Source organism: Panthera tigris, chromosome B4, assembly GCF_018350195.1.
Source record: "Panthera tigris isolate Pti1 chromosome B4, P.tigris_Pti1_mat1.1, whole genome shotgun sequence".
Classification (NCBI taxonomy): domain Eukaryota; kingdom Metazoa; phylum Chordata; class Mammalia; order Carnivora; family Felidae; genus Panthera; species Panthera tigris.
In genome coordinates this window covers 90,310,667-90,323,635 of record NC_056666.1, presented here as the reverse complement: position 1 = coordinate 90,323,635, position 12,969 = coordinate 90,310,667, and the positions used below count along the sequence as shown (strand labels likewise).

Sequence of the window (12,969 nt, the reverse complement as noted above, 5' to 3'; positions counted from 1 at the left end):
AATCTCCCCCACACGGGTGCTCCCCACCTTCATGAACCACCTCTTCCCCCACTCCCCTCATTTTCTTCATCCTCTTCGCGCTCCTGGGATCACACTTTGAGGGCAGCCTTTGAAAAACAGAATAGTGGACCAGAGCGGGGGGGGGTGGGGGTGGGGTGGGGTGGGGGGTTAATAGTCCGGGGGCGTGCCAGGGAGGGAGATACGATGGCTTCCTCATCTGGCAACGAGGATGCTCTCACGATACCTAGAGCTGCTATCAATAAGATGATCAAAGAGACTCTCCCCAATCTGGTGGCCAACGATGCCCGGGAGCTGGTGGTGAACTACTGCACTGAATTCATTCACCTCGTATCTTCTGAAGCCAATGAGATTTGCGACAAATCTGAAAAGAAGACCATCTCACCTGAGCATGTCATACAAGCACCAGAAAGTTTGGGCTCTGGCTCTTATATCAGTCAAGTAAAAGAAGTCTTACAAGAATGCAAGACTGTAGCATTGAAAAGAAGAAAGACCAGCTCTTGTTTGGAAAACCTTGGCACTCCTGAAGAAGAGTTATTGAGACAGCAGGCAAGAATTATTTGCAAAAGCCAGACAGCAACAAGCAGCACTGGACCAGCAGGAATGGCTTCAAGTCTGCTTGACTCCAAAATATATGTTCTTTCTTGGGGTGCCAGGGTGGCTCAGTTGGGTGAGCATCCGACCCTTGATTGCAGCTCAGGTCATGGGATCGAGCCCCGGGTCAGGCTGAATATGGAGCCTGCTCAAGATTCTCTCTCTCTTTCCCTCTGCCTCTCCCCTGCTCACTTTCTCTCTCAAAACAAAACAGAATATGTGCTCTTTCTGCTATTCTTTGTTTCCTTTTAAGTAGAAGATCATATTTGGAAACATTAAGTGAAGTGATGATGGAAAGGTTCTATCTAAAAGACACCAAAACATCTGACAAATTGCTGACATCATGAATTTAGTCAATTGGCTTGGCTATTTATTCCACAAAATCAGCAGTTTGTGAGTTTACTGATCAGTTGTGGACCTTGTAGGGGAGCTGGGAGAATGGAGCACGCAAGAGTTAATCTGTGAAGTGGGATCAGAAAGGTTACAAGACTGCCCACATTGAATTGGTTATTCAGCCTTAGACCCTCTCCTCTCACCTGGCAAGTGGCCTTCCTGACCCCATCCTTTTTCATCCAGAGCCTAAAGGGTTGAATTTTCTCAGGGTGTCCCCTTCACCTCTGATTTGTCCCACTATGTCTTAAAAAGGTGGCCAAACTCCCGAAGCTTTTGGCCTTCCTTGCTTCATGTTGACCTGTCTGCTTTATCTCAGATCTCCATCTTGGTACATCTACTTCTGGCCTGGTAATCCTGCTCCAACCTCTGATTTCTCCCCTAGCCTGGAAGTTTGGTGTTATGTATTTTTGACCTTGAACAGTAGCCAGATCCAGTTAATCCAACGATAGGAGCGTAGCACACAAGACTCAAGGCAACTGACTTTAGTTGGACTGATCTGAACGGGTCAATGTAGCATGAGTCTTGGAAAGTTGTTTAACTTCTGTGGCTCATGATTACATTTTGCTCTCTTCTTCATAGAGTTGTGGGAACAGCTTTAATGGTGCTTATAAAGTTGTTAATTGAAAACGCTCATGGGGGCACCTGGGTGGCTCAGTCAGTTAAATGTCCAACTTCAGCTCAGGTCATGATCTCATGGTTTGTGGGTTTGAGCCTCAAATCAGGCTCTGTGCTGACAGAGTGGAGCCTGCTTGGGATTTTTTCTCTCTCTGCCACTTGCACTTTCTCTTTCTCTCAAAATAAACTTTTTACAAAATTAAAAATTAAAAAAAAAAAGAAAATGTTCATGAATTCAAGGTAGTATATTAGTAACATTTTAAATCAAGTTTCTATTAATTTATATCTAAAAATAATTACATAGGTATAATACAAAAACAGTTTTCACATACAAAAATCAAATAATTATGAAATCCAAAACAGAGAATCAAAACTGAAGCAATGTATAAAATGATAACCATTAAGGGAAAATAATGAACAACTTATTTGACTTTTTTAGATAAAGTTTTCTTAGATAACATTTTTATCTGTATCTCTCACCATGATTTTTTCATTAAAAAATAGTATAGTTTAGGTATAGTAAAATTCACCCTCTTTAGTAGAAAGTTCTATGAGTTATGTCAAATGCATGGTCACATAACTACCACCATATTAAAAATATACAATAGTTCCATCACACCAAAATATTTTCTGTGCCTCTTGGTAGTCAGATTCTACCCTCAACCCCAGTCCCTTATAATCAGGGACAGACAATATAAAATATTTGGATTCCCTAACCATTTGCAGATATCATCTGGCTCTTTTCACACTGCCCTGTGGGAATTGGGGTTAGAGTTATCAGCACAAGAAAATACTGATATTCTGGTGATTGCTATCACTATAAGTAATGAAATACTTTTCTATGATGCAAGAATCTTGTGCCCTCTGCCAGCATCCATGAAAACAGGGCAGGTTAACTTGTTTATTTGCAAGTATGGTAAAATTTGAGGCCATTTATATGATTCTCGACTAGCTTATTTATTCCTTTCCAATATATATGTCTTATTCTTTTTTCTTGCCTTGTTGCATTGGCTAAAAATTCTAGTATGATGTTGAAAAGGAATTGTAGGAGGGACACCTTTGAATTGTTCCTAATCTCGAGGAAGGTGGGACATCCAGTTTCTCACTCTTAAGTATGACACAAGGTGTTGGTTTTGGTAGATGCCTTGTGTCAGTTTTAGATGTTCCCTTTTATTCCTTGTTTGCTCAGTTTTTGCTGAGGATTTTTTTCATCTTTGTTCAAGATGGATATTGGTACTTTTATTATAGCATCTTTGTTTTGATTTTGGCATCAGAATAATGCTGGCATAATTAAATAAATTGAGAATTGTTCCCACCTTTTCTATATACAAACTCTGGAAGAGTTTGTACAAAGTGGTGATTATTTCTTTCTCAAACATTTGGTAGAACTTACAATGAAGTCATCTGGGCCTGGAATTTTCTTTTCTGAAAGGCTTTAAATTAGAAATTCAATATCTTTAAAAGATACAGGACTAGTCAAGCTATTTATGTCTTCTTGAAGGATCTTTTTTTAGGATGCTTAAGATCACCGGTTGATAGTTCCAACATCTCTGTCATGTTTAAGTGTGATTCTGTTGATTGCTTTGTCTCTTAGGAGTGTGTTATTTTTATTTGCTGCTTTGTATGTTTTGCAATTGTTGATTGAAAGCTGTACATCTTATGTAGAACAGTACAGACTGAGGTTGATAATGGGCATGGCTTTTATTTTGCTAGGCCTTTAATGTGTGGGAAATCGTTCAAGACAGTAGGGGTGGGTTTGGGTTATTTTCCTGCTATGTTTACAGTCACTACCACAAGCTTCAACTTCTAGCATTACCTTGTGTTTAGGGTAAGGAGTGGTTTGCCAGAAGGTTTTTCTTAATATCTTCTTCACTCTCAGATTTAAGTCTTCCCATTATGCCTGTGCCTCACAAAGGGCTCTCTCCATACTTTTGAGGACTGGATACCTGTTTCTTGAGTTTGCTAGCCTGGTGTTGGGAATGGACTGGAGGTGTGTTTTATTGTTCTGTTTCAGTCCCAGTCTTAGATAGGTGCTCCATTCTGTGTCTTAGAGGTGGGGCCTTGGCAGTGATTCTTCTCACCCAGAGGTTGGCAATCTCTAATGATCTGAGCCTAGATGTATTCCTCCCTGTCCTCAGAGGGTTTTGTCTGCTCCTTTTCTCACCTGAAATGTGTCTTCATCTGTACCTTGAGGGTAACAGGGTTTAATGCCCTTCCTCCAATGGGATAAGGCTTTTATTCTGTAGGAGACATATGAGAGGATATGGGAAGATCTTCATGCCTTCATCTCAGTGGATGCTCTTTCTTTCTCCAAGGATGTACCCTAAGAGATGCTTCTTCAGATTTTCATTCTATGTCCAGTTTTTCATGCACACTCAGTGAGGTCTGTGAGAGGGCCCTATAGGGGAGTGTGAATTTCTCTATCTCTGTGGCTCTCGGCAGTTCTGTGCTTTCACTCTAAACTTTATACCATATACTCTCACACTTGACCTTTAAATGTTCGTTAACAATTTCAGCAAAATTTTTAATTTTCCCAAACTGGCAGAGCAGGAGGTGTCAGTATGGAAGTTGACATTTGCCACAACAAAGACTGAAAGGTTTGGTGCAAAGAGCCCAAGGACCAGGGCATCTACCTGAGACCGTTGGTCACGTTGTATGGGTTTCTGGCCAGATGAACCGACTCTACCATTAGCCAAGTTGTGTTGAAGAAGTTGTTCAAGAATTGCACCAACCGGCCACCTCTGTCCCTCTCCTGGATGATCTGTAAGATGAAGCTGCCTGGCAAGGAAGACAAAACAGCTGTGGCTGTAGGGACTAGAACTGATGATGTGTGTGTCAGGAGGTGCCCAAACTGAAGGTGGACGTGCTGCAAGTGAGCAGCCATGCCCAGAGCTGCATCCTCAAAGCTGGGGGCGAGATCCTTGCCTTTGACCTGTTGGCCCCAGACTTCCCCAAGGACTGTGGCACCATCTTGCTCTCTAGTCCATGCAAGAGCTGAGAGGTATACAGGTATTTCAGCAAGGTCCCAGGAATCCTGCACAGCCACACCAAATCCTACATGTAATTCAAGGGCCAGAAGTTGGAGTGGCCCAGAGGCTTCAGGGCAAGCCTTGGCTACTAAAAATCAACCTCACATCCTGCCTTGTTATGAAAAGATTTTGGATGCTAAAAAAAAAAACCCCAACTTTAGCCAAATTTTTCTTACCAGCTTGTATAGCCTCTGGTGTTTGCTGCAGCTAAGTAGGTGCTCTTCCTGGAGGCATCTTTGTTTGCATTTCTTAAATTAACTATTTGCCCTGAGACCACAGCTCTGTGATAGATTCAATAAAAGTTGGATTTTTGTAAATTATCTAGTCTTTTTTTTTTTATCACAAGTATGGTGTGATGTTCTTTCCTGTTTCCTACATCCCATAGTGAAGCCAGAAACCCTATTTCTTGACCTATAAGAAAATTTGTTTCTAGGTTTTCAAACCATCTATGAGTAAATTGTATTTTACAGACCAAATGTCAGTTAGGTCATTTTGGACCTCAAGTAAAGAAAATCCAATCCAAAATACATAAACCAAAAGTTTGTATTATCTCAATGGGAGAGGTTTAGTTAAATCAAGTCAACAATTTTGTTAGGGTTCTAGGTTCTTTCTCTTTTCCACTGTGCTATTCTCAGGACATTGTTGTGTCCTTTAGAGTAACTTCCTCCAGTGTCCCAAGTGGGCTACCAAAGTTCTGGACATCACATCACAGAGGTAAAAACAAACAAGCCACATATAAAAATATAAATAAAATCAATGGCCAATTGATATCTTTTTTTTAAAAGTAGTCTTCATGCCCAGCATGGAGCCCAATGCAAAGCTTGAACACACGACCCTGAGATGAAGACCTAAGCTGAGATCAAGAGTCAGACACTCAACTGACTGAGCCATCCAGTGCCCCCACATCATTATTTTTTAAGGGAAAGGAAAATATCGCAAGAGGCTTCCTATCAAATTTGCCAAATGTCTTATTGAACACAAGCCCATTGCTCAATTGTTGCTAGAATAGGAATGGAGCTACCCTATCTGATTTAACATCAAGATTTGCCTCTGGGCTAGAAAGGGAACAAATTCCATTGAAGCACATGGCCACCTGATAGCCGAGAAAAATCAAGATTCTATGAGCAAAGAAGAATATGGGGGAATGGCTGTGACTAGTGGTTCATGACTGCTAGAGTTCATCAGGCATAAAGAGGACAAGCTTTGCAGTCAGGTGTATCTAGGTTCAAATCCTAGATTTGTACTTTGGAAAGTACAAAGGGGATAATATTTTGTAAATACTAAGTAGTTAACTATTTCTCTCTTTCTTTCATGAAATCATGTTCCTTGGCATTCGTTTTGATCTTATAGCTCAGGAAGGGGCCATGGATAATGCCTCCTCATGAAAGTAGAGGAGATGATTTTAAATATGGTAAATTCAGAATATAGTAGCTGTTGTTATCCCACAACAATATTATAAATTGTTATAATATATTTAGCTGATAGCTTTTTCTAATTAAAGGCTCTTTATTACGGCTGCATGTTCTACTTTGAGAGAAGATAGAGAAGTATTTTCTAGCTCAAATGCAGAGTGAGAGGCCTTTGGTTGATCTCCCCTTCTGTGATAACAAGGGACAGGGTCATACGGCCAAAATGGCAATTTAAGGCTTTTCCATTATAGAGGAGGGGCCTGTATTCCTTTTTTTTTTTTAATTAAAAAAAATTTTTTTAATGTTTTTTATTTATTTTTGAGAGAGATACAGAGTATGAGCTGGTCAGGGGCAGAGAGAGAGGGAGACAGAATCCACAAAGCAGACTCCAGGCTCTGAGCTGTCAGCACAGAGCCTGACACGGGGCTCGAACCCATGAACCATGGGATCATGACCTGAGCCGAAGTTGGACGCCCAACCACAGCTGTGAAGTATACAGGGCCAAAGAGGTACAATGGAAGAAAGAGAGAGCTTGAGGAAACAGTGTTTGTCTTTTTGTTCACAGCTATGGGACTCTGAAATGAAAAAGAAAAGAGCTCTGGACAGGTAAAAAATAGTTTTGACAAGTTTAGAAAGACTGTTATTTACCTTTTGCCATAACATAAAGATAAGACACTGTTCAGGTTAAAGTGCAGTGCATCTAGAAGAGAATCAAAAAAGCAGATGAGCCTTTTTTTGTATATCCCTCATCAAAGAAGTTATTTTGCTTTGGTTTTTTAAAAAAATTTATGCCTAGCCTTCTTAATCTCTCAGCATATTTATTTCCCTAAGGCCCTTGATCATATTAGTTCCTGGAGTAGTCTTTCCAAATTGAAAGTGTTATATCCATGCTGTAAGAATAGGATGGGCCTCCACCCATAATTTGATTTCAGTGTAAGAGACATCCCAAGAGCATATGAAAATACAGGGTTAGTTTCCCGAGAGCCTCTGGTCACAACATTTTTATCAACCTATCAACACATAATTTTGTTTTATGTGTGTGTCTGTTTAAAAACATCTTATTTAATATATATTGTTGATTCACTAACAATGAACTCACAGAAACATCACTATAACTCATGCTCTAACACATGCTCTGTCAGACTTCTTAAGTGTTGCCAAAAAACTTCACACAGATCGCTGTCTCACTTTTGTTTCATTTTTATTTTCTTAATTACCAGGGAAGGGGGAAATCTTTGTGTGTGGCTATTTGCCATTTGGTTTCCCTTTGCTGTGAGTTGCCTGTTCAGATCATTTACCCGCTTTTCTTTTTGATGTCCCCTTTCCCATTAATTTATAGATTTTTAAAATGTACATTTTGTATGCTAATATTTTCTTGAATGTATGTTCTACATTGTCTTCTAATAGTGTGTCTTTACATTTTGTGTAGATGGCCTTTGTCATACAGAAAATTTTAATTGCTTTCATGAGGTAAATTTTGTGTTTTCTTTAAGAAATTCTTCTTTTTAAAAAAAAAATTTTTTTTTAACGTTTATTTATTTTTGAGACAGAGAGAGACAGAGCATGAACAGGGGAGGGGCAGAGAGAGAGGGAGACACAGAATCTGAAACAGGCTCCAGGCTCTGAGCTGTCAGCACAGAGCCCGACGCGGGGCTCGAACTCACGGACCGTGAGATCATGACCTGAGCCGAAGTTGGACGCTTAACCGACCAAGCCACCCAGGCGCCCCTAAGAAGTTCTTCTATACCATAAGGTCATAAAGATATTTCATCTATATTGACACTCTCCACATTGTCTTCTCATAACTTTAAAGTTTTGCATTTCGCAGACCTTTAATCAACACAGAATTCATTTTTATATATAAGGTCTGTAGGGATTTGTTTTTAAACTATAAGGATATAGTCAGTTTTCTCTACCTCACTTACTAGATAGATCTTTCTTTCTCCACTATTTATTCTGTCACTGTCATGCACCGCCCCTCCCTCCCCACCCCCCCCCCCCACCCCCGTCCCAGCCCTCCCTCCCAAGCACCAGAAGTACGTATACCAAGTTCTCTGTATGTGTATGTCTGGCTGGGGTCTTCTATCTTGTTCCATTAGTTCATCTAGTTATCCTCAAACTAATATCACATTGTTTATTTTATTAAAAAAAATTTTTTTAACGTTTATTTATTATCGACAGACAGAGAGACACAGAGAGTGAGCAGGAGAGGGGCAGAGAGAGGAGGAGACACAGAATCCGAAACAGGCTCCAGGCTCTGAGCCATCAGTACAGAGCCCGACGCGGGGCTCGAACTCACAAACTGCAAGATCATGACCTGAACCAAAGTCTGTCACCCAACCGAGCCACCCAGGTGCCCCTATATCACATTGGTTAAAGACCAAAGCTTCATAATCAATCTTGATATTTGGAAGGGCAAGATGCTCCCCTCTTTATTCTTATTTTTTGAAATTATCTTGATTGCTCTTGATCCTTTACTCTTCCATATGCATATTAGGATCAGTTTGTCAAATTCAGTCAAAAGCCCTGTTAAACTTTAGAGTGGCAATAAATTCATAGACTACTTTGAGAAAAATTGTCATTCTTACAACACTGAGTGTTTTCATCTGTTAACATTCTGTACATTTTCATGTCCTAAAACACTTTTTTTTTTTTTTTTTAAGTAGACTCCATGCCCAGCATGGAGTCCAACACGGGGCTTGAACTCACAACCCTTAAATCAAGGTCTGAGCTGAGATCAAGTGTTGAGTGCTCAATTTTCAATTTTATATGTAGAAAATCACATTATTGGTTAATACTGACCATACCGTTTTGCTCATTCTTTGAGTTCTTCTCTCTGTCTTTGTTTCTGTTTCTGGACTTCTATCCTGAATCTAAGCAGGAGAAGTGAGCATTTTTGCCTTCTCCCTGATTTTGAACATAAAACTAATACAATGCTATGTGTCAATTATATCTCAACTAAAAAATAATGCTTCTAATGTTTCATGTTTAGAATGACATTTGCTTTAGGTTGTTGGTGGTACCTACATCAGGTTAAGAAAATTTCTTTTTGTTCCAAATTTACTACATCTTTCTATCTTCCTTTTTTCTTCCTCCCTTCCTCTCTTTTCTCTTTCTCTTCCTCACTTCCTTTTGTAAAAGGTTAATAAATATTAAATTTTACTAAAAGTTTGTGCATCTATGTTTATAACTATGTTTAACATATAATTTTTCTCCTAGTATATTGTCCTTGTGGAAGTTTATTTTTATTTATTTGTGTGTACTTTGTGGAATTTTCTTTTACATAAATCTTTTTTCTAAAGGTTTATTCGTTTTTGAGAGAGGGAGAGAGAGACAGAGTGCTAGCAGGGGAGGAGCAGAGAGAGGGGGACACAGAATCCGAAGCAGGCTCCAGGCTCTGAGCTGTCAGCAGAGAGCCTGATGCGGGGATTGAACCCATGAATCATGAGATCATGACCTAAGCCAAAGTCAGGTGCTTAACCGACTGAGTCACCCAGGCAACCCGCCTTGTGGAATTTTAATAGCAATGTTTCGCTAGCTTCATAAAAGAAACTGGGGGGCTACTCCTGTTTTTTAGTCTCAAGAACTCTTGTGTAATGTAGGAATTATATGTTCCTTGAAGGCTGGGTGGTATCCGATCCAATACCTTTTTTATATATTAGGTCGAATGTGCATCTAATAACTCTAATATTAATAATCATTAAATTACTATTTGTAATTATATTAATAAGTTATGTTAACGTAAAATAATATTTAATTCAATTATTAAATTAATATACTAATAATATAACTTAATATATAAATTAAGTTAATACGTTTCATATGTTACATGAATATAATTTAATATGTAATATTTTCTTCTTACCTCACAGTTGAGGCAGCAGCTGTATTCCAGCTACTCCAATAATGCCCTGGTTTTCTTTTTTGGAACCTTTTGAGCGTATCCTCTTTCTCTGGGAATTGAAAAAACTCCCGGGTGATCTGAGTGTGTTGAGAAACACAGGCCTAGCCTTCTGACGGATTCTCAGAGGAACTTTCTCCTTGGCTTCTCCTGTCTCTCCAATGCTCACTGAGGTGACCTGCAAATTGCCTGACTGTGGTGTTAGGATCTTATTTCAAACACTGAGAGGAACGAGGCTGTGTGTGAAAACAAGCTTTTATACCTTTCCAGTTGACTCCAACCCATTCCTAGAGTGGTCTCTTAAAAAACCTTACGCATATCTCAAATTCAAGGGAAGTTAGTTCTGGTTTTAATAAAGCACTGTCAAGCAATATTATGAGGCATTAATCCATTCTAAAATAAGAAAGTGGAGGAGATATCGCAAGATCAGTCATGTACCATTTGAGGGCTCCTTGCAGATGTTTAGGCCACCATAGGCTTTCAAGAGAACAGGCCGCATGGTCAAGGCCAGTTCTTCCCTTCCCCTGGTGAGATCTGGAACGAACCATGACATCTCTGACCTTCTTAGCTGCCCTTTCTTCCAGCTGGGTACCTGAGAACTCCTTTTATGTTCTAGATATGAAGCCAACCTGGACAGCACAATCTCAAAATCCCAACACCGGATCTTCTTTCTATCGATTTGGGGATAACGGGCTTAATCAGGCCATTGAAAAGGAAAGGCACTTGATCCTTCGTTTTCATTTCTGAGCTTTATTTTCCCTTCACTTTCACCTTTATTCCCTGAAATCAGTATTGCCTAGAAATTCTTCCTACCACAATTATGTTGCTTTCCCAGAAACTCTGGAGCCTTCCCAGCCCACACCCAGGCCCCTGCATGCCACCATTCTTACTCACAGCTCCTGTGGGTTTTTCCAAGACAGAGAAGATTCAAAACACACTCTTTGAGGCAAAATGGCCCCAGGAGGAGATTCACGCTAACATAACAGAGTCTGACAAGGAGTGTAGCTTATTCCGACCCCTCTCCCATATCAGGATACATATTTGAGAAGAATTGCCAAGTATTAAATAAAAAAAGCACACAACTTCATTCTTGTGGTTTTTGTACCCCATTTCAGACAGGCTTGGACAAATTCTACTAATTCTATCGTAAGTGATGGCTCTGAAAACATTTCCAACAACTTGAAGGAGAAAAGAGACAAGCAGGGAGGAAGGGTGGGTAAGATAAGCCTGATCGGCTCCAGAGGGGCCACCCAATCTGCTGTGGGAAGCTGCTGCCACTCACCTTTCAAACTTTTTGAAAATTTGCTCCTATGGAGGAATAGATTGGTGGAGGTGAGGGGACACACAAGTGAAGAAGAAAGAAGGTGTATCCCCTCCTGAAAAGGGAGGTTAGCTTGGTTCTGCAGTCCTGTGTGGAACGGCTGTTGTGTATAGAAACGAGCAATGACCACCTGCTGGCTGAACCAAAAGATAGGACCTGGCATGGGTGGTTGTCCAGGTACCGGGATTGATCAAAACAGACCTAAGATTCTAAGTGTGTGGTGTTCAAAGCAACGCCTGGGGCTGGAAACACGAATGGATTTAAAACATTAAGCCCAAAGCAGATCACAAGGAGTAAAACCAAGAGCTGGAGGAAGAGTGAGCAACTGGGCCCAGAACAGGTGTAGGAGGTGAGGCCTAGAAAAATCTTTCAGAAAATGCCTTTGAAGGAGGCATCACAATAACCTTATACTGCAGAGAAAGCTGTACCGGGCCCAGCCCGATCAGAGAAGTGAATCACAAAGTTTCATCCTCAAGAATGGACATACCGGAAGAGGAGACGGCCACAAAAACAGGTAAATGTACACTGTATCATAGCTGTAATCATGTCTGTAATCTCTGTAATGCTAAAGTAAAAAATAGAGGAGCCTTAGTGGGTCTGTTGTGGGGTCAGTGCTATGGGAAGTTTTGCAGAAGAGGCCATGATTAAGCAGGAGCGATGCTGGCAGATAAAGAGAACAGCATACGCGCGAAGATACAGAGCCATAACACAACATGGTGTGGAAGGAGCCATAGCAGCGAGATCATTCTGGAGGGGAGGGAGGAGGGGTAAGGGTGAGCGTCAAGACTGGGAAAGAGGATCTATGAGCTGGCATAATGACGGAGGGCCTCAAATTCCATGCTAAGGAGTTGGGTCTGTTTAGTTTTCATTCGGGAGTATGGAGCCACTGATGTGTTATCACCTGGGCTGTGTGACTTCATCAGTTTTGAGTTTCTGAAGGATGCATTCCTGGAGGGAGTGGCTATAGCACAGAATACTCCTCTGGGCTACAAAAACAAAAGGACTTGACCAGTTAGAAATCTATTGCCATGATTCACGTCAAGGCTAAAAAGAGGAACCAAAGCAGTGGCAGGGGGGCTGGGCTGGGGCTTGGGAAACAGATTCCAGATATAATTAAGACTTGATCACGAATTAGAGATAAGAGGTGAGGTAAAGGTAAGAGTCAAAGATGACCAGCTCAAATGCCACCCACCCTTCTATCTCTAACTTTACATTGTACTTGATCTTTACATATAATACATGCCGATCACAAAAGCCCTCCTCCTCTTGCAATCCCCCACTAACCTTTCCAAATTTACTTCTTACCACTCTCCTCTTGCTCATTGTGCTTCAGCCCCATTGGCCACATCAAACACTCCAAATATGCTCCTTTTCCAGGACCTTTGCACTTGCCTGTTCCATCTGCCTGTGATGCTCTTTGCCCAGATGCCTTCATGGGCGCCATTCTGATTTCTTTCAGGTCTCTGACCAAATATCAATTTATCAGAGAGGACGTCAAAACCCACTCTGTCTGAAATAGAATCTGCTTCCTCCCGTATCATTTTTTTTTATACGCTTAATCATGCTCGACTTACCCCCAGGACACTTAGCCACCCCTTCTTTTCAGAGAAGTTTTGGCTATTCTGTCATAACCGATAGTCTCCAAATGTTAGCGGCTAAACACAGCAAAATGTGCCTTGCTCATGCAAC

The 12,969-nt window shown here is 40.8% G+C and overlaps 2 pseudogenes; both read left to right on the top strand.

Moving 5' to 3' along the window:
* Nucleotides 1-204: 204 nt before the first annotated feature.
* On the top strand, nt 205-3,947 carry LOC102952715 (annotated as a pseudogene).
* Nucleotides 3,948-4,181: 234 nt separating this feature from the next.
* On the top strand, nt 4,182-4,741 carry LOC102961668 (annotated as a pseudogene).
* The last annotated feature ends 8,228 nt before the right edge of the window (nt 4,742-12,969 follow it).